Raw genomic sequence first — 27,521 nt, 5'->3', positions numbered from 1 at the left:
ATCTACTCTTGGGAAACAAAGTTAACCAAACCCCATTTCTGTACAGGAAATATTCCAGCGTACAGTTGTAATACATCGTGGTGAAGGGGTACAGCTGCAGATTTTTCACCTGTAATGCCCCACTGGTATTCTGGCTTACTGCATTGTATCAAGACTGCCTTCCTGTCCGGAAAACCCTCTAAGTACAAACAAGACTCTAAGTCCAGATTTTATTTTCCCTTGGTATCAGAATATGGTAATTTAAGAGTCCTGAGAAACACTTTTTCAGCCTTTAAAAGGAAATGTGTAACATTCTTTTATTAGGATCTATGTTTGGGTTGGTTTTTCAAAAAACTTAACATATGACCCAGTTATCTTATCAATTTATCAAGCTACCAAGTTTCAAGCAAATGCAGGTGTGTAATATGACATCTTTCAATATAATATTTTCCACAAAGACAAATAATAAAAATATATTAAGAACTTCTGACTCAAAACTAACTTGGACCAAGGGCAACTTTACTATTTTATGGTTTTCTTTTAATGAGGCTACGAACCGTAAACTCACTATAGTGTTCTAGTCTCAGCTCTAATTGTTCAGGTATTTCACTCACTGTATGGAATAGTCAAATGTACATGGTCTATTGTAAAGAACAGTAATTGGGACTCTGACCTTCTGAAAGTGAAGTTTCTCAGTCGTATCTGAGTCATTGCGACCCCATGGACTGTAGCCTACCAGGCTCCTTTGTCCATGAGATTTTCCAGGCAAGGGTACTGGAGTGGTTGCCATTTCCTTCTCCAGGGGATCTTCCCAACCCAGGGATAGACTGGGGACAGCAGGCCACTCATGAATGCCCACTAGAAAGAGTTGTTTCCAAGGTCCCTTAGGGCAACACATACAGGTAACGGGTTGCATACACTAACCAGGAGGCTCCTGTCTGCAGCCACTGCACACTGGGCCCCCATGGGGAAAAGAGCACAGTCAGCTTAACTGGCTGCAAAGAACACAGAACCAAGAAACAGACTAGCTAGACTCAGGGGGACTTAATTCTAACCTAAATTCAGTTGAAACCTAGTTTTGTCACCTTGAGTTGAAGTAACATATAACTAATCTGAGCCTCGATACTCTTACTGGTAACAAATTTGGAAGATGTGGAATAAGGAGGAATAAGGAATAAGACTACTCTAGCTCTTTAAAATTCTAAAGTATATATAAATTTAGGACTTGATTTTTTACTTTACATTTTAGGAAGAGAGTTTATATTTTAAAGTGCATACTGTGTGCCAAGATTTTCATTATTTTATTCAATCTGAATGGTAATTAAGTTAGAAAAGTATACCCATTTTACAGATGAGGAAAATGAAGGGTTGAACAACTTGCTAAGGTTCTCAATCAAAAGCTACAGAGCTGGGAGTGTAGGATTCTAGAACCCAGGGAGCTCATCCACTTCTTTACATTGATCCCCATATGTTAGTTACTTGGTTGTGTCAGAGGTTTGAAAGCATGCAACCTGACAAATAAGCAACGCTTACAAACCAAATACTTGTACAATGATACTCTGCTATAAGACTGTTTTTAAAACTAAAAGAGTTAAGAATACAGTAATTATTGATAATTGTTCTTAACAGCCCTTTGTAATAAGAAAAACTATAGTGCAGAGTGTGCTCACTCAGTCATGTCTGACTCTTTGCAACCTCATAAACTATAGGCCACCAGGCTCCTTTGTCCATGGGATTTTCTCAGCAAGAATACTGGAGTGGATTGCCATTTCCTTTTCCAACAGAGACAGTAATCTTTAATAATTGGGAAGAAGTCAGTTGGGATCACAGAATAACTGAAAAAAAAATACAAATAGTTTAGAACCAAAAGCAAGCCTGAAATGTCTTATGAAGGCTTGTCATCAAGTTAAATGTTTAGATCAAGAGGTCAACAAAACTGTTCTATAAAAGGCTAAACAGATGATGGCAAACACTGGAGGCTTTCTGCATGATACGTTCTGTGTTGCAACTACTTGACTGCCTAGTGCAGCAGGTGGATCACAACAAACTGTGAAAAATTCTGAAAGAAATGGGAATAACAGACCACCTTACCTGCCTGTTGAGAAGCCTGTGTGTAGGTCAAGAAGCAAGAGTTAGAACCAGATATAGAACAACAGACTGGTTTAAAATTGGGAAAGGAGTAGGTCAAGGCTGTATACTGTCACCCTGCTTATTTAACTTACATGTAGAGTACATGTGAAATGTGCGGCTGGATGAATCACAAGCTGGGATCAAGATTTCCGGGAGAAGTATCAATAACCTCAGATATGCAGATGATACCACTCTAATGGCAGAAAGCAAAGAGGAACTAAAGAGCCTCTTGATGAAGGTGAAAGAGGAGAGTGAAAAAGTTGGCTTAAAACTCAAAATTCAAAAAACTAGTAGGATCCCATCACTTCCTGGCAAATAGAGGGGGAAAAAAAGGAAACACTGACAGACTTCCTTTTCTTGGGTTCCAAAATTATTGCAGACAGTGACTGCAGCCATGAAATTAAAAGATGCTTGCTCCTTGGAAGAAAAGCTATGACCAACCTAGACAGCATATTAAAAAGCAGAGATATCACTTTGCTGACAGAGATCTGTACATTCAAAATTATGGTTTTTCTGATAGTCATGTACGGATACCATAAAGAAAGATGAGCACCAAAGAATTGATGCTTTCAAACCGTGGTGCTGGAGAAGACTGTGGACAGCAAGGAGATCAAATCAGTCAATCCTAAAGGAAACCAACCCTGAATATTCATTGGAAGGACTGATGCTGAAGTGGAAACTCCAATACTTTGGCCACCTGATGCGAAGAGCGAACTCACTGGAAAAGACCCTGATGCTGGGAAAGATTGAAGGCAGAAGGAGAAGGGGATGAAAGAGGATGAGATGGTTGGATGGCATCGCTGACTCTATGGTCATGAGTTTGAGTGAGCTCTGGGAATTGGTGATGGCAGGGAGGCCTGGCGTGCTGCAGTCCATGGGGCTGCAAAGAGTCAGGTATGACTTAGCAACTGAACAACAACATTGCAGTATGTAAACAACATCTAAATGAGTATGTCTGTGTTCCAATAAATTTTTATTTACAAAATCAGGTGGTAGGCTGCATTTGATGGGCAGGCTATGGTTTGTTGATTCCTTGATTAGATGAAAAGTGTTGCCCTCATAGGGGCTCTTTAGAGTATATGTCTCTTAAGAAATACTCCTCCACAGGTCTATCACATTCCCACATATCTTAGAAAAAAGGCATTATCTTTGCTCAAGATCATCTTTTCAAGTTCACATGCATAGCAAACAGCTATGGAAGACAGAGACAGTGTCTCTCTACAACGGGCAGGCATGCTAATCTCCCATTTCAAAAGATTCAGTTTCCCCAAGTTCAGGGTTCCAATCTTGTAATGTAACCCACTATGTGTTTAAGTATTACCCGGCTCTCTTCATCACCCTTAAGGGAATAGAGGCTTGGAGAGCTGGCACATATGCAGACACACTGTTGTAGGTAATAAACTGTCCTTCACCTCCGATCCAGCACTCCCATATGTTCTATAAGCATCCAAGAGACTCTGGCAGGCTAAGCTGTTAACTTGTAAATCCGGTAGACCTCAAACCCTTCACAATTTTGAGTATTTTTATAGTTTATTTAGGGCTTCCCTGGTAGCTCAGCTGGTAAAGACTCCACCTGCAATACAGGGGACCCAGGTTCGATTCCTGGGTTGAGAAGATCCCCTAGAGAAGGGATTGACTACCCACTCCAGTATTTTTGGCTCAGACAGTAAAGAATCTGCCTGCAGTGTGGGAGACCTGGGTTCGATCCCTGGGTTGGGAAGATCTGGAGAAGGAACAGCTACCCACTCCAGTATTCTGACTTCAAGAATTCCATGGGCAGAGGAGCCTGGCAGGCTACAGTCCATGGAGTTGCAAAGAGTCAGCGACTTTTTGCGACTTTCAAAGGGCTGAATGACTTTCACTCACTCGCTCACATACTTTATTTAGTATACAGTTTCATATGTATCACACATATCACACATATATGTAAATGGATGTGTACAAGTGAGATTAATTAGCTTATAAGTATTCTTAATTTTAGAAAGGGCAGAGGAACTAGAGATCAAATTGCCAACATCTGCTGGATTGTCGAAAAAGCAAGAGAGTTCCAGAACAACATCTACTTCTGCTTTATTGACTATGCCAAAGCCTTTGACTCTGTGGATCACAATAAACTGTAGAAAATTCTGAAAGAGATGGAAATACCAGACCACTTGATCTGCCTCTTGAGAAACCTGTATGCAGGTCAGGAAGCAACAGTTACAACTGGACATGGAACAACAGACTAGTTCCTATTTTCCAAAAAATAGAAAAAGGAGTACGTCAAAGCTGTATGTTGTCACCTTGCTTATTTAACTTATAGGCAGAGTGTATCATGAGAAACGCTGAGCTGGAAGAAGCACAAGCTGGAATCAAGATTGCTGGGAGAAATATCAATAATCTCAGATATGCAGATGACACCACCCTTATGGCAGAAAGTGAAGAGGAACTAAAAAGCCTCTTGTAGAAAGTGAAAGAGGAGAGTGAAAAAGTTGGCTTAAAGCTCAACATTCAGAAAACGAAGATCATGGCATCTGGTCCCATCACTTCATGGCAAATAGATGGGGAAACAGTGGAAACAGTGGCTGACTTTATTTTTCTGGGCTTCAAAATCACTGTGGATCGTGATTGCAGCCATGAAATTAAAAGACGCTTACTCCTTAGAAGGAAAGTTATGACCAACCTAGACAGCATATTCCGAGGAGGCAATGGCACCCCACTCCAGTACTTTTGCCTGGAAAATCCCATAGACAGAGGAGCCTGGTGGGCTGCAGTCCATGGGGTCGCTAGAGTCGGACACGACTGAGAGACTTCACTTTCACTTTTCACTTTCATGCATTGGAGAAGGAAATGGCAACGCACTCCAGTATTCTTGCCTGGAGAATCCCAGGGATGGGGAAGCCTGGTGGGCTGCCGTCTATGGGGTCGCACAGAGTCGGACACGACTGAAGTGACTTAGCAGCAACAGCAGCAGACAGCATATTAAAAAGAAGAGACATTACTTTGACAACAAAAGTCTGTCTAGTCAAGGCTATGGTTTTTCCAGTGGTCATGTATAGATGTGAGAATTGGACTATAAAGAAAGCTGAGCACCGAAGAATGGATGCTTTTGAACTGTGGTGTTGGAGAAGGCTCTTGAAAATCCCTTGGACTGCAAGGAGATCCAACCAGTCCATCCTAAAGTAGATCAGTCCTGGGTGTTCACTGGAGGGACTGATGTTGAAGCTGACACTCCAATACTTTGGCCACCTGATGCGGAGAGCTGATTCATTGGAAAAGACCCTGATGCTGGGAGGGATTGGGGGCAGGACGAGAAGGGGATGACAGAGGATGAGATGGCTGGATGGCATCACTGACACAATGGACATGAGTTTGGGTAAACTCCGGGAGTTGGTGATGGACAGGGAGGCCTGGTATGCTGTGGTTCATGGGGACACAAAGAGTCGGACACGGCTGAGCTACTGAACTGAACTGATTGATTCTTAATTTATTCACCGAACATGTATTGTTTCTATGTTAAGGGCAAGCCAGGGATTAAATGGCCAGAGAGAGAGAGAGATGTGGTTCGTGACTTCACAGAACTTACAAACAAGTAATACATAAATAGTTAAGTACCTGCTATTGCCAGAAATGATTTAAAGTATGATTAAGAAAAAAAATTTTCACAGAATTACTCCATACTTTGCTGGTAAATTTTAATCTATCTTTACAGTCCAAATTAATGTGGTTTAACTATTTATCCATGGGAAAGTTTATCTTTTCAAAGCTTAAGTCCATAACTCCATGCTATCTTTTCACCAGATCTTTTATAGAACTGCTAATAAGTATTCAGGAGTGACTCATGATTTTAACTCTGCATGGAGGTAGGATGGGAAGAAGAATTATTTGTAGGCAGATAGCTGGAAGAAAAAAGAAGAAAAAGTATGAAGAATTTAAAAAACCAAGCCTGTATATAATCAAGCCCTGAGTAAAGGGCAGGCTGTACAATACAGTTTTCAAAACAGTAACCTTGGTTGAGCTCTGGTATTCTGGATTAAATGTCCTAAGGAAAGAAATCTCAATGTGGTGGAAATGAAATTCTGCACAAATTCCATTAACATTCCTAAAGAATTATGCTCCAGTTCTGGCCCTTTCCTATCTCCTCAACCTAACCTCCTACTTTTACACCACATATCTCCTTAGCTGTCATTAGTTTCTCTCCATCAGTGCTTCTTGAAATCTCATTCATCCTTCAAAACTTTTTGTCTTTTTTCTAGAGAAACAAAACAAACAAAAAACTCTTCTCTAATAATCAAAGTTAGAAGTGATTTCTCTTCAGAATTCCCCAAAGACACACGACTTAAACTCTTCTTACTGGCACTTAACAACAGTACCTTTTCTTGTAGTTATCTGTGTATATCTGTGTGTCTACAACTCCAGCTTGTGTACCTATGTAAATCCCTGACTCTTCTGTGCAGGCTTAGGCTGTAAAGAATCTGCCTGCAATCTGGGAGACCTGGGTTCAATCCCTGGGTTTGGAAGTTCCCCTGGAGAAGGGATATGCTACCCATTCCAGTATTCTTATCTGGAGAATTCAATGGACAGAGCCTGGCAGTCTACAGTCCATGGGGTAGCAAAGAGTCAGACATGAATGAGTGATTAACACTTTCACCAGCTTCTATACTCTGTTTAATCCTCTTAGCAGAAATATTACAAGGGTCTCCTTGTCTTCAGCCTGTTCATTCAGGAGGCTTCACAGATCTACCAAACCAATCACGACAACAGCATACAGAACCCAGGCTACAACAAATATGCAGGCAGGGCCTTGCTTTGGCAATTCCTTTCAGGAGACAGTCTCAATACATTAAGCTAAGCTTACTCTATTTCATTTTAAGCTTTCACTCAGTCACAGTCAACTTTTACTAAGTACTACGTTAGGCATTGGAGAGCAAAGATAAACATCATACAAATGCCCTCAAGAAGCCCAATGTGAAGGAAGGAGTCAGTAATAAAAACAGGCCCAAGGTGTCCTAAAGAAGGGCAACTTTCCCATCCTGGGTGGAGACAGAGTATACCCCCTGGAGGTCAAGAAATGAACAAGGTATAAAAGGTCACTATAAATATAAAAATAATAAAAATTCACATGTATACAAGATATATTTCATCTTTTCAGGATTCCATTTAAAGTCTTCTTTACCCTTCTCTACCAAAATATTATATTACAACTGAGTACAAAACACATATCATTAAACAAAATGTGAACTGTCATATTTCAAACATACACAAAATCTAGTTGACAAGAGATGACAGGTCATTGGCAGAAATCATTTTTAAAAAATGGGTAAGATTTGACTATAAACTTGAAAATCAGCAAGCATTAATTCTTCTTTTATCATTAGGTATACAGTTAAATTTTGTTCACAACACATAAGACTATTTGGAATTTCAAATATATGTTCAAATCTGATGCAGCAAAAATGAGCAAACTGTATAGCTTCCTGGGGCAATCATGCTTGCAAATGGCCACCTCAAAACTACAGTCCCAAAGTGACATACATGCAAAAGGAAAGCAATCAGGCACACAGGTGATTTATACCCTTAGAAGGAAATATGAATGGCTTTGACACTGACTGTGATTCTTTCCTTATTTCATGTCATGTCAAATTTGCCTGAAATGACGACTTACAGTAGTAGTTCAGTGCCAATCATTCTTAACCTTATACTTTTCCGATTTACCATTAAGAACAGCCACAGGGTGTTAGAAAATATGTCTATTTACATACCAACTGAACATATCAAACCACAGCTCTTTCAGCTGGTTTGTTTTCAGGTTTCAGGTGGCTAAGGGAACAAAGAAGTCTCTCATAGTTATCTATAATTTTCTAAGTCTTGCAAAATCATCTCAGAAAATCTACAGAGAGGCAAATTTCCTGGGCTGGAATGACTGGCTCTTTCTTCATAAATCTGCAGATAGAATTTCTGGCTGTACTGACCACCGTTATTTGGTGGTGACCTATGTCCTGTTAAGCGAATCATCATGTAGAAAGAATGTAATGTGGAAAAGATGAGTTTGGGGAATGCTTTTTAGACAATTTAGTTACATTCATAACACATCATAGACTAGAATAAAAGCCACAGACACCTAATTTGTTGCTCAGGGGTACATCACAGACTTATGGGACAAATTTTTCTCTTGAGATTCATGGAAAGAAAAAAAATGTAAAATAGAAAATGAACAAATAGTATGGGTGGGATTAAAAAGAAAAACAACAACAACCCAGCAACAAGCTGTGCCCACAGAACAGTTTTTCCATCCACACAGAATGACCAAGCACCTTCTTGGGTGTTCCCTACAGGATCCTCTTCCTCTGACCCTGCTGCCCAAGGGAAAAGAGTATTTTTGGAACACGTCACTCTCAAAAAAGTAAAAAAACCACAAAGAACAAATTCTTTTATATTCCCCAATACAACCACTTCTTAAAAATTCAGTAACAATTAAAATAAATGGTAGTAATTTTAGAAATGTTTCCATATAAGATAAAGAACAGCTTACTTGCAGGGTTAAACAGCATAAACATTTCTGTCATATGTTATATAGTTAAACAATATTTTAAAGATTTTTATTTTCATTTGTAATTTTCGATATGCAAATCGGAATGATTTTACTCCTGAAGGAAAAACACAGGATTACAGATTCTCTAAAAAGTACAATCTGGCACAGGTCTGAGGAACTGAGAGTTGGTCTGTATTTCCTTGAATGGAATGAACTATAATTTTTTCCCAACTACATATCCTCAACCACAGGACTGTATTGTACCTCAACTGAATATTATGGCCTAATAGTTTAAGTATCAAAAAAAAAAAAATTCTTTTGGCTAAAGGCCAAATTCAAAACATTTTTTGTGTGTATGTGTGGAGGGGGGAGTACAACAACATATCTATTTCTGACTCTTGGCCTGCTTCTTTCTCCCTTTGGACCTCATCCCTGACAGACATCTGTATTTTGTAACTTTTCCTACATGCTGGCTCTGAAGATACTCTGAGTTTTGGCCTAATAATCCTTCTCTGTTTGAATTCATTAGTGTGAGAATCACAGGACTAGAAAGGACTTTGGGAGGTCATATAGACATCAACTTGCTCTGGACAAGACTAACTCCAAACGAGGAAGACAAATGATGTTTAAAGACTTGTAGACGAAATTTCAAGATTTCTCTCATCAACACTGCAGTGCTTTGCATGCTTCAGTATTAGAAAATGTTTTATGATATAGTTTTCATTTTATAAAAATGTTACTTGGCAGACAGCAGGACTTTCTATAAAATGAAGTACCATATAGCTTACATTTTTAGTCCATTAAAGGGATATTTAAGACTGAAATAAATTATTTGTTGGACTCCAATGGACCATAACTGGGACAAAGGAGGTACCTAGCTTATGTGACACTGACATCATTTACTGATAGTACTACAAATGCTATAGATGTTTTCATTCAATTTGGTCTTTATATTTAATCTATCTTGCTGCTGCTTAGCCACTTCAGTCATGTCTGACTCTGTGCAACATCATGGATTATAGCCCAGTAGGTTCCTCTGTCCATGCAGATTCTCCAGGCAAGAATACTGGAGTGGGTAGTCATGCCCTCCTCCAGGGGATCTTCCTGACCCAAGGATTGAATTCGGGTCTTCCATATTGCAGGTGGATTCTTTACCATCTGAGCCACCAGGGAAGCCCTAATCTATCTTATCTACTTCTTAATGTAAATAAGAATTAATATTTTCTTAATATATATAAGAATTAATTTTTTCTGTAAAAATTCTTCCTAAAACCAGTTCAACTAGGTCATTTATTAGCTATATGATTTCTCTATTTGCAGTAGCTTAGATGGTAAATAATCTGCCTGTAAAGCAGGAGGCTCAGGTTCAGTCCCTGGATCGAGAAGATCCCCTGGAGAAGGAATGACAACTCACTCCAATATTTCTTGCCTGGAGAATTCCATGGACAGAGACTAGTGGGATATAGTCCATGGGGTCGCAAAGAGTAGGACACAATGGAGCAACTAACAAAACACTTATCTATTAAACTAGAATGATGATAACAGAATGCACAAAATTTGGGGAAGGACAAATGAAAGAATGTAGGAAAACTGCCAAGCAAAATTTCTGGCACATAGAAGTTGCTCAGTAAATGAAAGCTGCCTCTTCCCTCTTAGTGAAAAATAAATCACTGATTTTAATTTCTGTGCATTGAGGACCTTGCTGACAAACTGTACAAATCAATGAATGCCAAAACCACTGTGTAAAAGGAGAACTTGATGATGATGACCTGATCCATGTAAATACTGCTCAAAGTGAAATAAGCAGATGTCATGTGCCTCCCATTGATATAACAGGAAGAATACTGTGTCACTTTGGAAGCATTCTTTACAAGAAAGAAAAAAGCAACTAAAATCTAATCAAGCTTCCATAACAACTACTTACTAGATTACAGAAAATATGGAGGATAGAGGGTAATGTTAAACAACATTATAAAGATAAAGTGAGCCAGAATATAGGAAATTCTATAGGTCAAATGATCTAATTTCTTCATCAGATAAATGACATAGGGGAGAAAAAGGAGATAGGGGACTGTTACAGACTAAAAGAGAGTTAGGAACCGTATTAATCAAGTGTACGTGTGGACCTCAGTGTGCTCCTGATTGAAACAAACCAACTCTAATAAAAGAGTACTTTTGAGACAATAGGAAGAATTAAATATAGACTATTATATGATAGTAAGGAATTTTTGTTCATTTTGTGGGCTGTAATAAAGATATTAAGCTTACGTTTAAAAATATTTACTTGTTGGCAATGCTTGTACATATGTGTGTGTATTCAGTCACTCAGTCAAGTCCAACTTTTTGCAACCCTATGGACCATAGCCCGCCATGTTCCTCTGTCCATGGTATTTTCCCGGCAAGAATAATGGAGTGGGTTGCCACTTTTTCCTCCAGGGAATCCTCCAGATCCAGGGACTGAACCCACGTCTCTGAGTCTCCTGCACTGCAGGTGGCTCTTTACCCCTGAGCCACTGGGGAAGCCATAGCAATGTTTACTGAACTATTAATGGGTGAAATAAAAGGATGTCTGGGACTTCCTTTGGAATACTCTAGAAAAACAATAAGGATCAACAAAAAGTGGTGAGAGGAACAGACGTAACAAGGATAACAGGTTATCAATAATTACTAAAGATGTGTGAAAGACACACAGAGTTTGTTATACTAGTCTCTTTACTTTTGTGTATGAAAATTTTTCATGATGAAAACTTGGAACTTTTTTCAAGGGAAATCATCAGATTTTTTTCCCCCTCACCTAAAACTTACATAATAATAGATGTCTTTGTTAGGAATAATATTGTATCAATCAAGAAAAATTTACATATTGCTTGAAACTTCCTTCAATATCAGTTTAAGAATCATTTTAGAAGGCAGAACTCATAAAACAAGTAATTCTCACAAAACCATGTACATATCTCAGAAAAGGCCATATTTGTACTCAATCCAAAAAAAGAAAAAAGAAAAGGGGAGAAAAAGAGTTAAAAAAGTGCCATCGTCAGAGAAAACATTTGGAAATTATGTATCTGACAAGAGGGTAATACCTAAAATACAATATACAAAAAACTCATACCACTTAATAGCAAAAAAAAAAAAATCTGATTAAAAAGTGGGCAGAAAGTCTAAGTAGGCATTTTTTTCCAAAGAAGGCAAACACAGGGCCAATAGGCAAATGACGAGGTACTCAGCATTACTAATCGTCAGGGAAAAGCAAATCAAGACCACAGTGAGATACTGCCTCATGCCTTTGTTAGAGGGGTTATTATAAAAAAGATAAGAAACAGCAAGTGTTGTTAAGAAAAGAGAACCCCTGGGCACTACTGGTGGGAAAGCAAATCGGTCTAGCCACTATGGAAAATAGTGTGGAGGTTCCTTAAAAAATTAAAAACAGAAATTACCATATGATTCAGCAATTCCATTTCTAAGCATTTTATCTGAAGAAAATTAAAAGACTAACAAGAAGATACATGCACTTCCACATTCACTGCAACGATATTTATAATAGCCAAGAAATGGAAACAACTTAAGTGTCCATCGATAGATGAAAAGATAAAGAAAATGTGGCGTCTACATACACAGTTGAATATTATTCAGCTTTACTACATAAGAAGGAAACCTTGCCATTTGTGACAACATGAATATCCCTGGTGCTAAATGAAATAAGTTGGACAGAGAAATATAAACACTGTATGACCTCACTTATATGTGGAAGCCCAAAATCCAAAATCCAAAACACAAAACCAAATACACAGATACAGAGAATAGACTGGCGGCTGTCAGAGGCAGGGGCGGAGGGGTGGGGGAAAATGAGTGAAAGGGAAAGGGAAAGTGAAAGTGAAGCTGCTCAGTCCTGTCCCAGTCTTTGCAACCCTCTGAACTGCAGCCTATCAAGCGCCTCAGTTCATGGAATTTTCCAGGCAAGAGTACTGGAGTGGGTTGCCATTTCCTTCTCCACGGGATCTTCCCCACCCAGGGATCGAACCCAGGTCTCCCACATTGGGGGCACACACTTTACCGTCTGAGCAACCAGGGAAGTCCTGGGGAAATAAATGAGTGAAGGGGGTCAAAAGTTACAAACTTACAGTTACAAAATAAGTCATATGGATGTAATGTATAGCAGGGTGACTATAACTGATACTGTATTGTATAGTTGAAAGTTGCTAAGAAAGGAGATCTTAGTTCTTATCACAAGAAAAAAAATTTTACAACTGTCTGGTGACAGATGTTGACCAGACATTTTGGGAAACATTTTGCAAAATATATATAAGTATCTAATCATTATGTTGTATGTGTGCCTGCGTGCTCAGTTATGTCTGATTCTTTGCGACCCCATGGACTGCATCCCACCAAGCTCCTCTATCCATGGGATTTTCCAGGCAAGAATACCGGACTAGGTTTCCATTTCCTCCTCCAGGGGATCTTCCTGACCCAGGGATCAAACCTGCGTCTCCTGTATCTCCTGCACTGACAGGTAGATTCTTCACCACTGAGCCATCTGGGAAACCGCATTATGTTGCATACCTGAAACTAATGTTATCTATAAATTATACCTCAATTTAAAAAATGCCATCACCAATAGATACTATCAAATGATAAATTTTAGTGTATGCAATACATACTTGAGAAATTGCCTGATCAACTGAGGTTCTTTATCCTATCACTAAATGACAGAACTGACTTTAGTGATTTGGCTATTTTATTGGTCTACCCTGGTATATCAATGATATGGTATGTTATGAAGGTCTACTTTATACTTGATGGTAAAGTATCTAGTGGAGATTTTCAACATAGTATATAAATTTTAAAGAGATGAAGGTAATACTTGTGGGAAAAAAGTAGGGCTGTATATCTAGATGGAGCCAAATATACAGTAGAAAATTATAAGAAATCTAATTCTTCAAGAATATGCTAAAATGCACTACAATAATCATTGAGATTACCTTACATCAAAGTTAAGCTTTGGATTTTCTTAATGTGCTCAACAGAACATTTTTCAAACGATAAAAAATTCAATGTCAGAGGACTCATTTTTTAAGACAAATTTTTAATGACATATGAAGCTTGCTGAAATCTGAAAGCTTGCTACTTCACACATACTTAGCTAAAGAGAAAAAGATATTGGTCAATGTTTGGAAATGACTTTTCCTCATGGAGTAAAAAAGAGATGTCACAATAGGGGAGTAAAAATATGGGTAAGATTAATGAAATCATTGTTAACTTTCAAAGAATGGTTCAAAGTTGGCTTATACAGCAAATACATTTCTAAGGCTAAATATTTTCCAATCAACAAATGTAAGATAAAACTGTGAATGCAACTTTATATATATATTTCAAGATCATTGCACTGAAATGAAGTTTTGAGAGTTGTGTTAAGAAAACTGGTTGTACTGAAAATGAGTCCTTTGAGAATCCTGGTTCAGTTTATAAATAGCAAGACCCACAAAAGTAAAGAACAACTATATTGTTGTCTCTTCACTGAAAAAGGCCTTTGATGATTATTATTTAGAGGCCGTCCCCTTGCACACTGGAAAAGCAACCACTCCAGTCCAATATATGATATAAGAACTATTATCAAGAAAAAAACACTTATCAAAATTCCTTGTAATAGAAGGCTAAAACTGATATATTTCTTAGCTGTTTTGGAAGCATTCTGAACATCCCTCTCAGTGATTCATTATTATATGGCTGATAAAGCAGTGAAAAAAGAATTACCATCTGCAGTGACTTATTTAAGTCTAGGCTTTTAAAACATTGCGACACCAAGATAGAGAAAATTGTCTGACGTATATACTTTGGTTTCAGTTTTATAAAATGTAAGGTTGTACAGGTAATGAAACAAACAGAATATCCTATTATAATAATAGTAAAACTAATAAAAATGCACTGTAGAGTGGAATATAGAATGTGGTTACAAAGTAAGAGTTAATTTCAAGAGTCTGTGTTTCAAGGAGGCTGCTTTGGACCATCCCCATGGAAAAGAAATGCAAAAAAGCAAAATGGCTGTCTGAGGAGGCCTTACAAATAGCTGTGAAAAGAAGAGAAGTGAAAAGCAAAGGAGAAAAGGAAAGATATAAACATCTGAATGCAGAGTTCCAAAGAATAGCAAGAAGACATAAGAAAGCCTTCTTCAGCGATCAGTGCAAAGAAATAGAGGAAAACAACAGAATGGGAAAGACTTGAGATCTCTTCAATAAAATCAGAGATACCAAAGGAACATTTCATGCAAAGATGGGCTCGATAAAGGACAGAAATGGTATGGACCTAACAGAAGCAGAAGATACTAAGAAAAGATGGCAAGAATACACAAAGAACTGTACAAAAAAGATCTTCACGACCCAGATAATCACGATGGTGTGATCACTGACCTAGAGCTAAACATCTTGGAATGTGAAGTCAAGTGGGCCTTAGAAAGCATCACTACGAACAAAGCTAGTGGAGGTGATGGAATTCCAGTTGAGCTATTCCAAATCCTGAAAGATGATGCTGTGAAAGTGCTGCACTCAATATGCCAGCAAATTTGGAAAACTCAGCAGTGGCCACAGGACTGGAAAAGCTCCGTTTTCATTCCAATCCCAAAGAAAGGCAATGCCAAAGAATGCTCAAACTACCGCACAGTTGCACTCATCTCACATGCTAGTAAAGTAATGCTCAAAATTCTCCAAGCCAGGCTTCAGCAATATGTGAACCATGAACTTCCTGATGTTCAAGCTGGTTTTAGAAAAGGCAGAAGAACCAGAGGTGAAATTGCCAACATCCGCTGGATCATGGAAAAAGCAAGAGAGTTCCAGAAAAGCATCGATTTCTGCTTTATTGACTATGCCAAAGCCTTTGACTGTGTGGATCACAATAAACTGTGGAAAATTCTTCAAGAGATGGGATACCAGACCACCTGACCTGCCTCTTGAGAAATCTGTATGCAGGTCAGGAAGCAACAGTTAGAACTGGACATGGAACAACAGACTGGTTCCAAATAGGAAAAGGAGTATGTCAAGGCTGTATATGTCACCCTGTTTATTTAATTTATATGCAGAGTACATCATGAGAAACACTGGACTGGAAGAAACACAAGCTGGAATCAAGATTGCTGAGAGAAATATCAATAACCTCAGATATGCAGATGACACCACCCTTATGGCAGAAAGTGAAGAGGAACTCAAAAGCCTCTTGATGAAAGTGAAAGAGGAGAGTGAAAAAGTTGGCTTAAAGCCCAGCATTCAGAAAACGAAGATCATGGCATCCGGTCCCATCACTTCATGGGAAATAGATGGGGAAACAGTGGAAACAGTGTCAGACTTTATTTTTCTGGGCTCCAAAATCACTACAGATGGTGACTGCTGCCATGAAATTAAAAGACACTTTCTGGCTTACTTCACTCTGTATAATAGGCTCCAGTTTCATCCACCTCATTAGAACTGATTCAAATGTATTCTTTTTAATGGCTGAGTAATACTCCATTGTGTATATGTACCATAGCTTTCTTATCCATTCATCTGCTGATGGACAGAGTGAAGTAAGCCAGAAAGAAAAACACCAATACAGTATACTAATGCATATATATGGAATTTAGAAAGATGGTAACAATAACCCTGTGTACGAGACAGCAAAAGAGACACTGATGTATAGAACAGTCTTATGGACTCTGTGGGAGAGGGAGAGGGTGGGAAGATTTGGGAGAATGGCATTGAAACATGTAAAATATCATGTATGAAACGAGTTGCCAGTCCAGGTTCGATGCACGATACTGGATGCTTGGGGCTGGTGCACTGGGACGACCCAGAGGGATGGTATGGGGAGGGAGGAGGGAGGAGGGTTCAGGATGGGGAACACATGTATACCTGTGGCGGATTCATTTTGATATTTGGCAAAACTAATACAATTATGTAAAGTTTAAAAATAAAATAAAATAAAAAAAAATAATAATAAATAAATAAAAGACACTTACTCCTTGGAAGGAAAGTTATGGCCAACCTAGATAGCATATTCAAAAGCAGAGACATTACTTTGCCAACAAAGGTTCGTCTAGTCAAGGCTATGGTTTTTCCTGTGGTATGTATGGATGTGAGAGTTGGATTGTGAAGAAGGCTGAGTGCCGAAGAATTGCTTTTTTATTTTTTTTTATTTTTAGAATTGATGCTTTAACTGTGGTGTTGGAGAAGACTCTTGAGAGTCCCTTGGACTGCAAGGAGATCCAACCAGTCCATTCTGAAGGAGATCAGCCCTGGGATTTGTTTGGAAGGAATGATGCTAAAGCTTAAACTCCAGTACTTTGGCCACTTCATGCGAAGAGTTGGCTCATTGGAAAAGACTCTGATGCTGGGAGGGATTGGGATCAAGAGGAGAAGGGGACGACAGAGGATGAGATGGCTGGATGGCATCACTGACTCGATGGACATGAGTCTCAGTGAACTCCAGGAGTCAGTGATGGACAGGGAGGCTTGGCGTGCTGCGATTCATGGGGTCGCAAAGAGTCGGACACGACTGAGCGATTGATCTGATCTGATCTGATCTGATGGATGCCAAAATTTAAGAAACAATGATCTCATGTAAAAGTATGTTTCACAAAGGGCATCTTTTAGTAGATTATCTTCAGTTGGTTATGGTCTGAGCTGTAGCTTCCTTAGTAAAATATGAATAATAGCTTTTGTAATGTTGTGAGAATTAAGTGAAGTGGGTTTCCCAGATGGCTCAGGGGTAAAGAATTTGCCTGCGATGCAGTGACGCGGGTTTGATCCATGGGTTGGGAGGATCCCCTGGAGAAGGAACTGGAAACCCATTCCCGTATTCCTGCTGGGAAAATCACATGGACAGGATATAGCCTGGCGGGCTACAATCCATGGGGTTGCAAAGAGTTGGCCACGACTGACTAAACAACAACAATCATATAATGCTCTTAGCAATGGCTGGCGCTAAATAAGAAAACAATAAATGAACAATGAATGAGAGGAAAAAAAGTAAAAAAACTACCTTTTCCAATCCTGAAACCTTAGGGTCTTTTTCCAAGTTTGTTTTTAGTCCTTGGAATACTACAAATATTGATACTTGTATCAATTGATACAAATTTATTTTGATAATATTTATCAAGGATTGTTGGCTAGTACACAAAAGCATATAGATACTGACCAAACCTTCATTTATGGCTTGTCATTTTCATCTTACAACCTTGAAAAACTGACATCTTGCCTCTAATTTCTTCTATCTCCAAGCAATGAAACTTATTACTCAAAAACTCTCTACTTCTAAGTCCTCTGACCAATAGCTTCCTCCACAGAATTCAATTCAGTTCAGTTGCTCAGTTGTCTGACTCTTTGCAACCCCATGAACCGCAGCACGCCAGGCCTCCTTGTCCATCACCAACCCCCGGAGTTTACTCAAACTCATGTCCATTGAGTCAGTGATGGCATCCAACCATCTTATCCTCTGTTACCTTCCTCTCCTACTGCCTTCACTCTCCCAGCATCAGGGTCTTGTCCAATGAACCTGAAGCTTTTTGCATCAGGTGGCCAAAGCACTGAAGCTTTAGCTTCATCATCAGTCCTTCCAATGAATATTCAGGGTTGATTTCCTTTAGGATGGACTGGTTGGATCTCCTTTCTGTCCAAGGGGCTCTGAAGAGTCCTTCATTTATTAAATACTTTATTGCTAAAAACTGCTAACTATAATCTAAGCCTTTAATAAGTTGTAATCTTTTTGCAATAGTAACGTCAAAGATCACAGATCAGCATAACAAATATAATCATAATGAAAAAGTCTGCAATACTGTGAGAATTACCACACAGTGACACAGAGACAAGAAGTCAGCAAATGCTGTTGGAAAAGTGGTGCTGATAAACTTGCTTGAAGCAGGATTGCTACAAACCTTCAATTTATAAAAACTGCAAACCTGTGATATGCAATAAAGTGAAGCACAGTGAAAACAAGGTATATCTGTAGTATCCTCTAACTTGCCTTTCCCTCTGTAATCAGCCGTGGTTGTGACTACCCTCACAGAACAAAGTGCTTGTGGGATAAGCCCAAATGTCTCAGCATAGCCTTTAAAATCCTCCACCACCTGGCTTTAAGCCTACTTTTCAAGCTCATCAACTACTGTAAGAACTTCCTTCCCTGTACATCCATTAACACTTAGTGTAGAACACTGGGTGATAGTTGCCTATGTGTTTGTTTCATGAAGCTTGGATTGTACAATCTTAGAGATAACGCTTATAAGAAAATCCTGTAAATAGTATTAATCATTGTCATTACTTTTTGGTCCTTTCCCTCAAGTCCACTGGACAGTACAGAGACTAAGTGAATAAGAATTCAAAATGTGCTAATACCCCACTTTCATTACAGTATAAATTATCGACAAGAGACCCTATGTCATGGCCACTATTCTTGCTGACGTGTGGCCCACATCTGCCTGTCCCTTCCCGACCACACCTAATTTATTGCTGTATATCTCTGCTATTACCTTTCTGTACCTCTGCAATAGTATTTTGGTTTAAAAAAAAAAAAGTGTTAACATCCAAATGTTCAACAACTGATGAATGGTAAGTAAGGAAAATGTGGTAAATCCCCAAAACATATTACTATTTGGTAACAAAAAGTAACGAAACACTGATTCATGATTTAAATGGGTGGACTATGAAAACAATATGCTAAATGATAGAAATCAGTCACACACAAAAAATCACAAACTATATGATCCCATTCACCTACAATGTCCAGAACAGGTAATATACAGAGACAGAAAGTAAATCAGTGGTTGGCAAGGACTTCTCTGGTGGTTCAGACAGTAAACGTCTGCCTACAATGTGGGAGAGACCCGGGTTTGATCCCTAGGTTGGGAAGATACTCTGGAGAAGGAAATGGCAACCCAGTCCAGTACTCTTGCCTGGAAAATTCCATGAACAAGAGGAGCATGGTAAGCTATAGTCCATGGGGTCGAAAAGAGTTGGATACAACTGAGCAACTTCACTCAAGGGCTGGAAGAGAGGGAAGACTGGAGAATGACAACTGAAGGGTACCAGGTTTCTTTCCAAGATGATAAAAATATTCTGAAATAGTGGAGATAACTGTACAACTCCATGAAAACTGCTAACATCCGCTGGATCATCGAAAAAGCAAGACAGTTCCATAAAATCATCTACTTTTGCTTTACTGACTATGCCAAAGCCTTTGACTGTGTGGATCACAATGAACTGTGGAAAATTCTTAAAGGGATGAGAATACCAGACCACCTGATCTGCCTCCTGAAAAATATGTATGCAGGTCAAGAAGAAACAGTTAGAACTGGACATGGAACAACAGGCTGGTTCCAAATAGGAAAAAGAGTACATCAAGGCTGTATACTGTCACCCTGCTTATTTAACTTATATGCAGAGTACATCATGTGAAATCTCAGGCTGGATTAAGCACAAGCTGGAATCAAGAATGCCTGGAGAAATATCAATAATCTCAGATATGCACATGACACCACCCTTATGGCAGAAAGCAAAGAAGAACTAAAGAGCCTCTTGATGAAAGTGAAAGAGGAGAGTGAAAAAGTTGGCTTAAAGCTCAACACTCAGAAAACTAAGATCATGACATCCAGTCCCATCACTTCATGGCAAACAGATGGGGAAACAATAGAAACAGTAAAAGACTTTATGCTTTGGGGCTCCCAAATCACTGCAGATGGTGACTGCAGCCATGAAATTAAAAGATGCTTGCTTCTTGGAAGAAAAGCTGTGACCAACCTTCAGTTCAGTTCAGTTCAGTCGCTCAGTTGTGTCCGACTCTTTGCGACCCCATGAATCGCAACACGCCAGGCCTCCCTGTCTGTCACCAACACCCGGAGTTCACTCAAACTCACGTCCATCGAGTCGGTGATGCCATCCACCCATCTCATCCTCTGTCGTCCAGTTTTCCTCCTACCCCCAATCCCTCCCAGCATCAGAGTCTTTTCCAATGAGTCAACTCTTTGCATGAGGTGGCCAAACCTAGACAGCATATTAAAAAGCAGAGACATTACTTTGCCAACAAAGGTCCATCTAGTCAAGGCTATGGTTTTTCCAGTAGTCATGTATGGATGTGAGAGTTGGATTATGAAGAAAGCTGAGCACCGAAGAATTGATGCCTTTGAACTGTGGTGTTGGAGAAGACTCTTGAGAGACCCTTGGACTGCAAGGAGATCCAACCAGTCCATCCTAAAGGAAATCAACCCTGAATATTCATTGGAAGGACTGACGCTGAAGCTGAAACTTCAGTAATTTGGCCACCTCATGTGAAGAACCGACTCATTGGAAAAGACCCTGATGCTGGGAAAGAATGAAGGCAGGAGGAGAAGGGGATGACAGAGGATGAGATATTTGGATGGCATCACTGACACGATGGACATGATTTTCAGTAAACTCCAGGCGTTGGTGATAGACAGGGAAGCCTGGTGTGCTGCAGTCCATGGGGTCGCAAAGAGTCAGACAGGACTAAGTGACTAAATTGATGAAAATATTGAACCATTGAACCGTACTCTTTAAATGCATGAATTGAATGGTTTAATAATTGTATCTCAAATAAGTTGCTTAAAAAGGTGCTAACAGTTTAAGAGAATAAAAATTCTTGACTTTGATGTTACATTTAAAATGTTGCTACAGGGGCTTTCCTGGTGGCTCAGTAGTAAAGAATCTGCCTGCCAAAGCAGGACACACCACTTCGATTCCTCATCTGGGAGGATTCCACACGTTGCAGAGCAACTAAGCCCCCTCCAGGGGATCTTACAGAAGTTACTATATCCTTCCTTTAACCCTTGTTTTATTATATGTGTGCATGTGTATACAAACAAATGCATGTAAGTGTGTGTGCATGCTCAGTCGCTAAGTTGTGTCTGACTCTTTGTAACCCCATGAACTGTGGCCCACCAGGCTCCTCTGTCCATGAGATTTCCCCGACAAGGCTACTGGAAGGGGTTGCCATTTTCTTCTCCAGGGTTATCTTCCCAACCCAGGGATCAAACCCGCATCTCCTGCACTTGCAGACAGATTCTCTACCACTGAGTCACCTGGGAAGCCCCCTAACCACTGGACTATTAGAAAATTCCCAGACTCCCAAAGAGTATATTACTTCTTTGGACCTTACTTTTCTCTTTCTGTTTGTTACTGTCTCAACAATGTAGCTTTCAGGAAACAACTCAAATTTTTTAAACGATGGTTTTTACTATGACTCTCATAGGGAGACGTACTTCTATTTAGGGAAGAATAATTCATTAAAAGAGGATCATACACCTTTAGCTCATATTTACTGTCCTTTCATTTTTTTATACCTCAAACATTTTTTAATACTGACCAATAAACATCAAACACGCTGATTGCTAGGCATAGTTCTTCGCTTCCAGGAAAAAATAAAAAACTTCCCCTCCCTCCTTTTTAAATGCAGGAGTATTTAATAGGAAAAGAGAAATAGGCTAATAAAATTTCTACCACCAAATAAAGTGACAGGACAAAAATGACTTCAGTATTTTTGCAGTTTGCAAATGTTTTCCATTTGCTTTAAAAGCACATCTTACTGACAGATTCCTTCTCCACCTCTTATTCTTTTGAAGCGCAAGGAATGCTAGCATTTCAACTACTTATTTATACATTTTATTTCAAAAATCTCATTTGCTTTTTAAGTTTTCTCCACAAATTCTGCCTCAGCAAACTATTCACTCATGGACTAGAAAGTGAGTTCTCTTACTGCAACGCAGACTGAGTGATGAATGAGTTTCACAAGCAGGCCAGAGGCAGAAGCAGGTCACGAGCCGGCTAGCACAGCAGGCAGCACGGACCTAGACCCCTGGGGGGTTACAGCTGTGAGGCCAGCAGGCGCTTTCAGTGTCTCCCAGGGCCTCTCTCCTTCTCTTCCTCCTCAGCAAATGAGTCCCAGGTAGCCCTTAGGAGCAGCCATGTGATATACAGTTCTGGACTCTGGGATGCTGGCAGCAGAGCGTGTAGGGTGTGGCTTCCCAGGAACAGCCTTTTCTCAGCTCTTTGGTTCCCTCCTCTTCCTCTGGCTGGACTGGGGACAAGAGGCTTCACGCTCATGCAGCCATCTGGGACCATGAAGGAAGTGCAAGTGCTGGGGACAGCAGAACAGCAGGAAGCAAGAAGACATCTGGGCCCTCACGACTTTGTAGAGACACGTATAGCCCTAGACCATCTGCCTTCAGGTTATTCTCATGTATGACAGGAAAAGAAGCTGGTTTTGCCTAAGCTGTTATTGTTTTGTCCTTTCTATCACTCACATCTGAACCTAATCCTAATGGGCACAGGGGTCCAGTAGCTCTGGCAGGATTTCTTGTTGGGATTCTTCATCAAAGATTCATACACTTTACAGGCATCCATAAACTTTTTGAAACTATATGTGAAGTCGTGCGTGCATTCATGCACTTTTCAGGGAAAAGAGGCCCACAGCAACTCAACTTTTCAGATCCTCAACTTTCTTATCTGTAAGAAGGGGAGAACACTGCTCACTTCTGCGGTTGACTTCAGGAGCAGATATAAACTGCATACAGTGAGTAGCATGGCGAATAGTGCCTAGCATGAGAGGTACTCCTTTTATTTCCCAAATTTTGTAAATAGTCTTATCGTATTTCCTATGAAGCTGAAGTCTAACTGACATCTATGCTATGACTTCTCTTACTCTCATTAAATTGCGATACTGATTGTCAAGAACACAGATTATTTCTCTACGTCTCCTGCATTCATTTCTTTTTCTCCATACCAGTTATTATCCCCCATCTCCTCACACCCTATCCCTCCAGTTACAGCTTCTGCCATCTCTTCTCTGAGACCCCTAACAGGTCTTCTACTTTTTTTTTTAATTAATATTTGTTTTGTGTGTGTGTGACTATGCCACATAGCTTGTGGGATCTTAGTTCCTCCACCAGGAATTGAACTCTGCAGTAAAAAGGCCCTGGCAGTGAAAGCACCAAGTCCTAACCACTGGATTACCAGAGAATTCCCAGGTCTCATTTTTGGTCTCTTCTCACTCCATTCCACTCTCTACCAGGTTATCAGATTAATTTACCTAAGGTCCTGGACTGCCAATGGTTTTCCAATGCCCATCAAACAAAATACAGACTCCATACTCTAAAAGTAGTCAAGCTGTACAACACAGAAGAACTTATAATTAATAAAAACCTAGATTTGAGTCTCTGTTTTACCTCCTTACTTGCTTTATGATGTTGGAAAGACCAGGTAACTTCTCAGAACGTAAGTAACCCCAGCTCTAGAGATAACAGGACAAACTACACAGGGTTACAGAGAGGATACAAGAGATATGACATGTAAAAGGACAAGTTTGGTGCCTGGTACATACTAGATGCTCAGTAAATGTGTTACTTTCTTTCTCTGCATGGAATGGTCGTAGACTAAAAACCCAAGTCTAAGGCTTATCCCTTATCCACTTAATCTGTTACTTTCATAATTTGTGCTGGTCAAACCAGATTATTTGCAAACCCTCAAGCGTAAATTCTGTATTCTTTTACTCAATTTTGAAATTTTGCTCAGACTCATCTTTTCTTCCTTTATCCTTTCCCCTCATTTTATATATTGAAATCCTATTTGGCCTTTAAGGATCCTCTCAATTGCCATCTCCTCCGTGGAGGCTTTTCCTGGTGTTGCCAGATACAAACTCTCCTTGCTTTAAAGCCATGTTTTCCAGGTGTCTCCCATATCAAATCACAGTTCTGTCTTGCCTCATTCTGTGTACTTGTTTTCCCTTCTAAAGACTAGAGGTGCCTTGACAGCAGAACTAGAGCCCTCTCCTCCTCTGTATATTTAATGGCCCTAGCTCAGATCTTTTTATCTGTATTTACTGAATTAAACCTCAAAGTTCTCAGGCGGAGCTCTTTTCAATGTATTCCTAGATCTTTTTTTTTTTTTTTTAAATACTTTTACAACACCATGAAGACAGGATGATTTAAACGTATCCAGGGAATACTTTATTTTAGGTTCCCTTCATTGTCCAAAAAAGGAGGCAATGGCTTCTGGATGCAGAACACTTAGTAGTCGATCCAGCACTGTTACCCATCATTCAAAACCATTTATTTTTGTGTCCACTGAGTATGCAGGACTTTTTCCTTTCCTTTATTTTCTAAGAGTCTGGCTCTGCCTCTTACTTCCTCAAAGCCCGCAAGGCTTCTTTTTCTTTTCTGTATTTCAGCAACAATGAATCTCCTATCTGGCTTTGAGCACCCCTCCTAAAGATGATGGATAGGAGCAAGGCCTTCTGGGACACATTAGCACAGCTGCCAGTGGGCAGGAGGTGCTTATAAAATAAAAAGGCTCGGGATTCTGGGAACATATGTGCAGCTATAAGTGAACCGCCCAACACAGTTGAAAAGAAACACCCAAGAACACTTCCTTTTATTCTTTTTAAGTTGTGCGTGGAAGAGGCAAATCATATTAGATTGCAAGTAACTCTCAGAAGGATTCTTTTCCCCTCGTGTCACCATGTGCTAATATCATAACCTTTGCCTATCAGGTCCATGTGCTTTAGAATCATAGAAAGCTTGTAAAGTCAAGTTTAAAGCAGCAAAAGTCTAGTTTTTAATTTATTGGGTAATACTGAGTATTACTCTCTGACTTGGAACATTTTCGCATGTAATTAAAAAAAAAGAATAAAATCCACACAACTAGAAGGTTTAAGGAAGCTTCAGTTCAAGCTGTGAATAAGATGTCATTAGAAAAACCAAACAAATCACCAAGCTACAGACATTAGGCATCACATTGTAAACTCAAACAGAAAATTATTTTATAGGTAAAGATCTCATACATCACTAGAACTGAGAGAGTATTTATAGAAATCTGTGAAGTTGCTAATGTGTTACACAGTCATTGCACTTAAAAACGAAGCACCGATCAAGATAGATACTTGGGGAAAAGAAAATATCTCTTACGTATCTGTAAGACATAGAAACCTGCTTAATCTATCTTTTGGGAAGACACCTGGGGAGGAAAATGAAAAGATTTAAAAAGCTTGTGATGTATAGAGAGAAACAGCTTTGCCAGATATTTGCAAAAGGAAAAGCTGGAGAAACCATAGCAAAAAGAAGTAAATTTCTTTTAGTGAGGCAGTCTTTCTTGATACCCTGCTGGCAGTGGCGACTCTTCTCCAACACCACAGGCCACATATAAAAGGGTTCCCTCTTGCAAGAGCAGAATACACTGTAAAGATCTTCAGAGGTGGTCAGACAGGAAAGCAGCAGCCGTCAGCAGGAGGCCAGTACTGACCATGAGCTGGGCCAGGCTAGCCAGGGTGGCAAATGAGAACAGTTAGAGCTATGACATAGGATGACTCCCTCTGCGGGTATCTGTAAAGCTCACAAATGACCCCTAATTCACAGCCATGTTGGGGAATTTGATTCCACCCCTTGGCTGAATGGGCCAAGAGCTCCTGATGACAAACGAGGCCCATCAAGAATGTGGAACTGGACCAGAGGCTGGACTTGTAGGTGTGACTCTGAGAGCCCTGAGAGTTGTGGGGAGACTACCAGGTGGCCTGAGAAACAGGGAAAAAAAGAAGCTGCTACTGCTGCTGCTAAGTCACTTCAGTCATGTCCGACTCTGTGTGACGCAATGGACAGCAGCCCACCAAACTCCCCTGTCCCTGGGATTCTCCAGGCAAGAACACTTGAGTGGGTTGCCATTTCCTTCTCTAATGCATGAAAGTGAAAAGTGAAAGTGAAGTCGCTCAGTCCTGTCCAACTCTTCGCGACCCCATGGACTGCAGCCTACTAGGCTCCTCTGTCCATGGGATTTTCCAGGCAAGAGTACTAGAATGGGGTGCCACTGCCTTCTCCGAAAAAAGAAGCTAGTCTGCTGAAAAAGAGTAAAGCAAATATGAGGAAAGAAGCAGAGAGAGGAATATAGCAGGTCAATACTCCCCTGGATTCCTGTCTTCCATTCTTGGCCCTGTCCTTTACTAAAGGCCCAGACGCATCTTGCCCTTGGCCTCTAGGACTCCCCCACTGTCTCTTGACAGAAGCTGTCGCCTCTGTTTTTCGCTAGGCCAGCTTCAGGGGGTTTCTGTTATCTGCTGACCTGCTACCTTGCAGGCACTGATGGTGTAGCTGGGGGAAGGTGGCACCTCCTCTAACAGCCATTCTCAGTCAGTGGAAGCATTTCATTAATCACATGCAGAGCCATCATTCTCAATAAGTGCTATGACAGGCTACAACCAGAAAAGTGTCTTTCTCAGGAAATAGGGCGTTCTTGGTCTGTCCCAGTAGAGCTGAGGGCCTCTGATCAGTTGAGGGGACAGTGATGAGGATGGTGACGTCATAGTGACAGCAGTTACTGAGTGCCCTAACAACTTACTGAGCCTTTAACTGCGTATGACATCACAGTGCGTGAGTGAAAGGTGCTCAGCCGTGTCCGACTCTTCGCGACCCCAGGACTATACAGTCCATGGAATTCTTCAGGCCAGAATACTGGAGTGGGTATCCTATCCCTTCTCCAGGGGATCTTCCTGACCCAGGGGTTGAACCAGGGTCTCCCACATTGCAGGCGGATTCTTTACCAACTAAGCTATCAAGGAAGCCATGCCTGGTGCTTAACATAAATTGTCTTTCCTCCTCCCAACTCTTCAAGGTAGTTAAGAGTGGGGTTTTGTTTGGAAAGGTTTATGACACACTGTACAATAGAGACGTCATCCAGGAGAGGCCAGCGTGCTGGGAAGGCAGCTGCCGTGGGAGGGTACTTAGCATGACAGATTCATCATGATTTACGACCTGGCCATGGGTCTTGCAGTCTCAAAAAATGCCCATGGTGTCCCAGGACTGGCTAGATTTAGGAATGCTGAATCATGTAACCAAGTTCACTAGAGACTGATATATAAACCAGATGCCAAGATATTAATTTACCACCAGATG

The 27,521-nt window shown here is 40.2% G+C and overlaps 1 protein-coding gene and 1 non-coding gene across 13 annotated transcripts in view; both read right to left on the bottom strand.

The window, feature by feature from the left end:
- VPS13B (vacuolar protein sorting 13 homolog B) overlaps positions 1-27,521 on the bottom strand; it is an 848,142-nt gene that overhangs the window by 129,429 nt on the left and 691,192 nt on the right. The window lies entirely within an intron of this gene.
- Positions 846-980, bottom strand: LOC112579274. The gene has a single exon (XR_003103771.3). It is a non-coding gene; the product is annotated as a small nucleolar RNA SNORA70 (small nucleolar RNA).

The sequence above is a fragment of the Bubalus bubalis genome, chromosome 15, assembly GCF_019923935.1.
Source record: "Bubalus bubalis isolate 160015118507 breed Murrah chromosome 15, NDDB_SH_1, whole genome shotgun sequence".
NCBI classification, from domain to species: Eukaryota; Metazoa; Chordata; class Mammalia; order Artiodactyla; family Bovidae; genus Bubalus; species Bubalus bubalis.
This window is presented reverse-complemented; position numbering and strand designations above follow the sequence as displayed.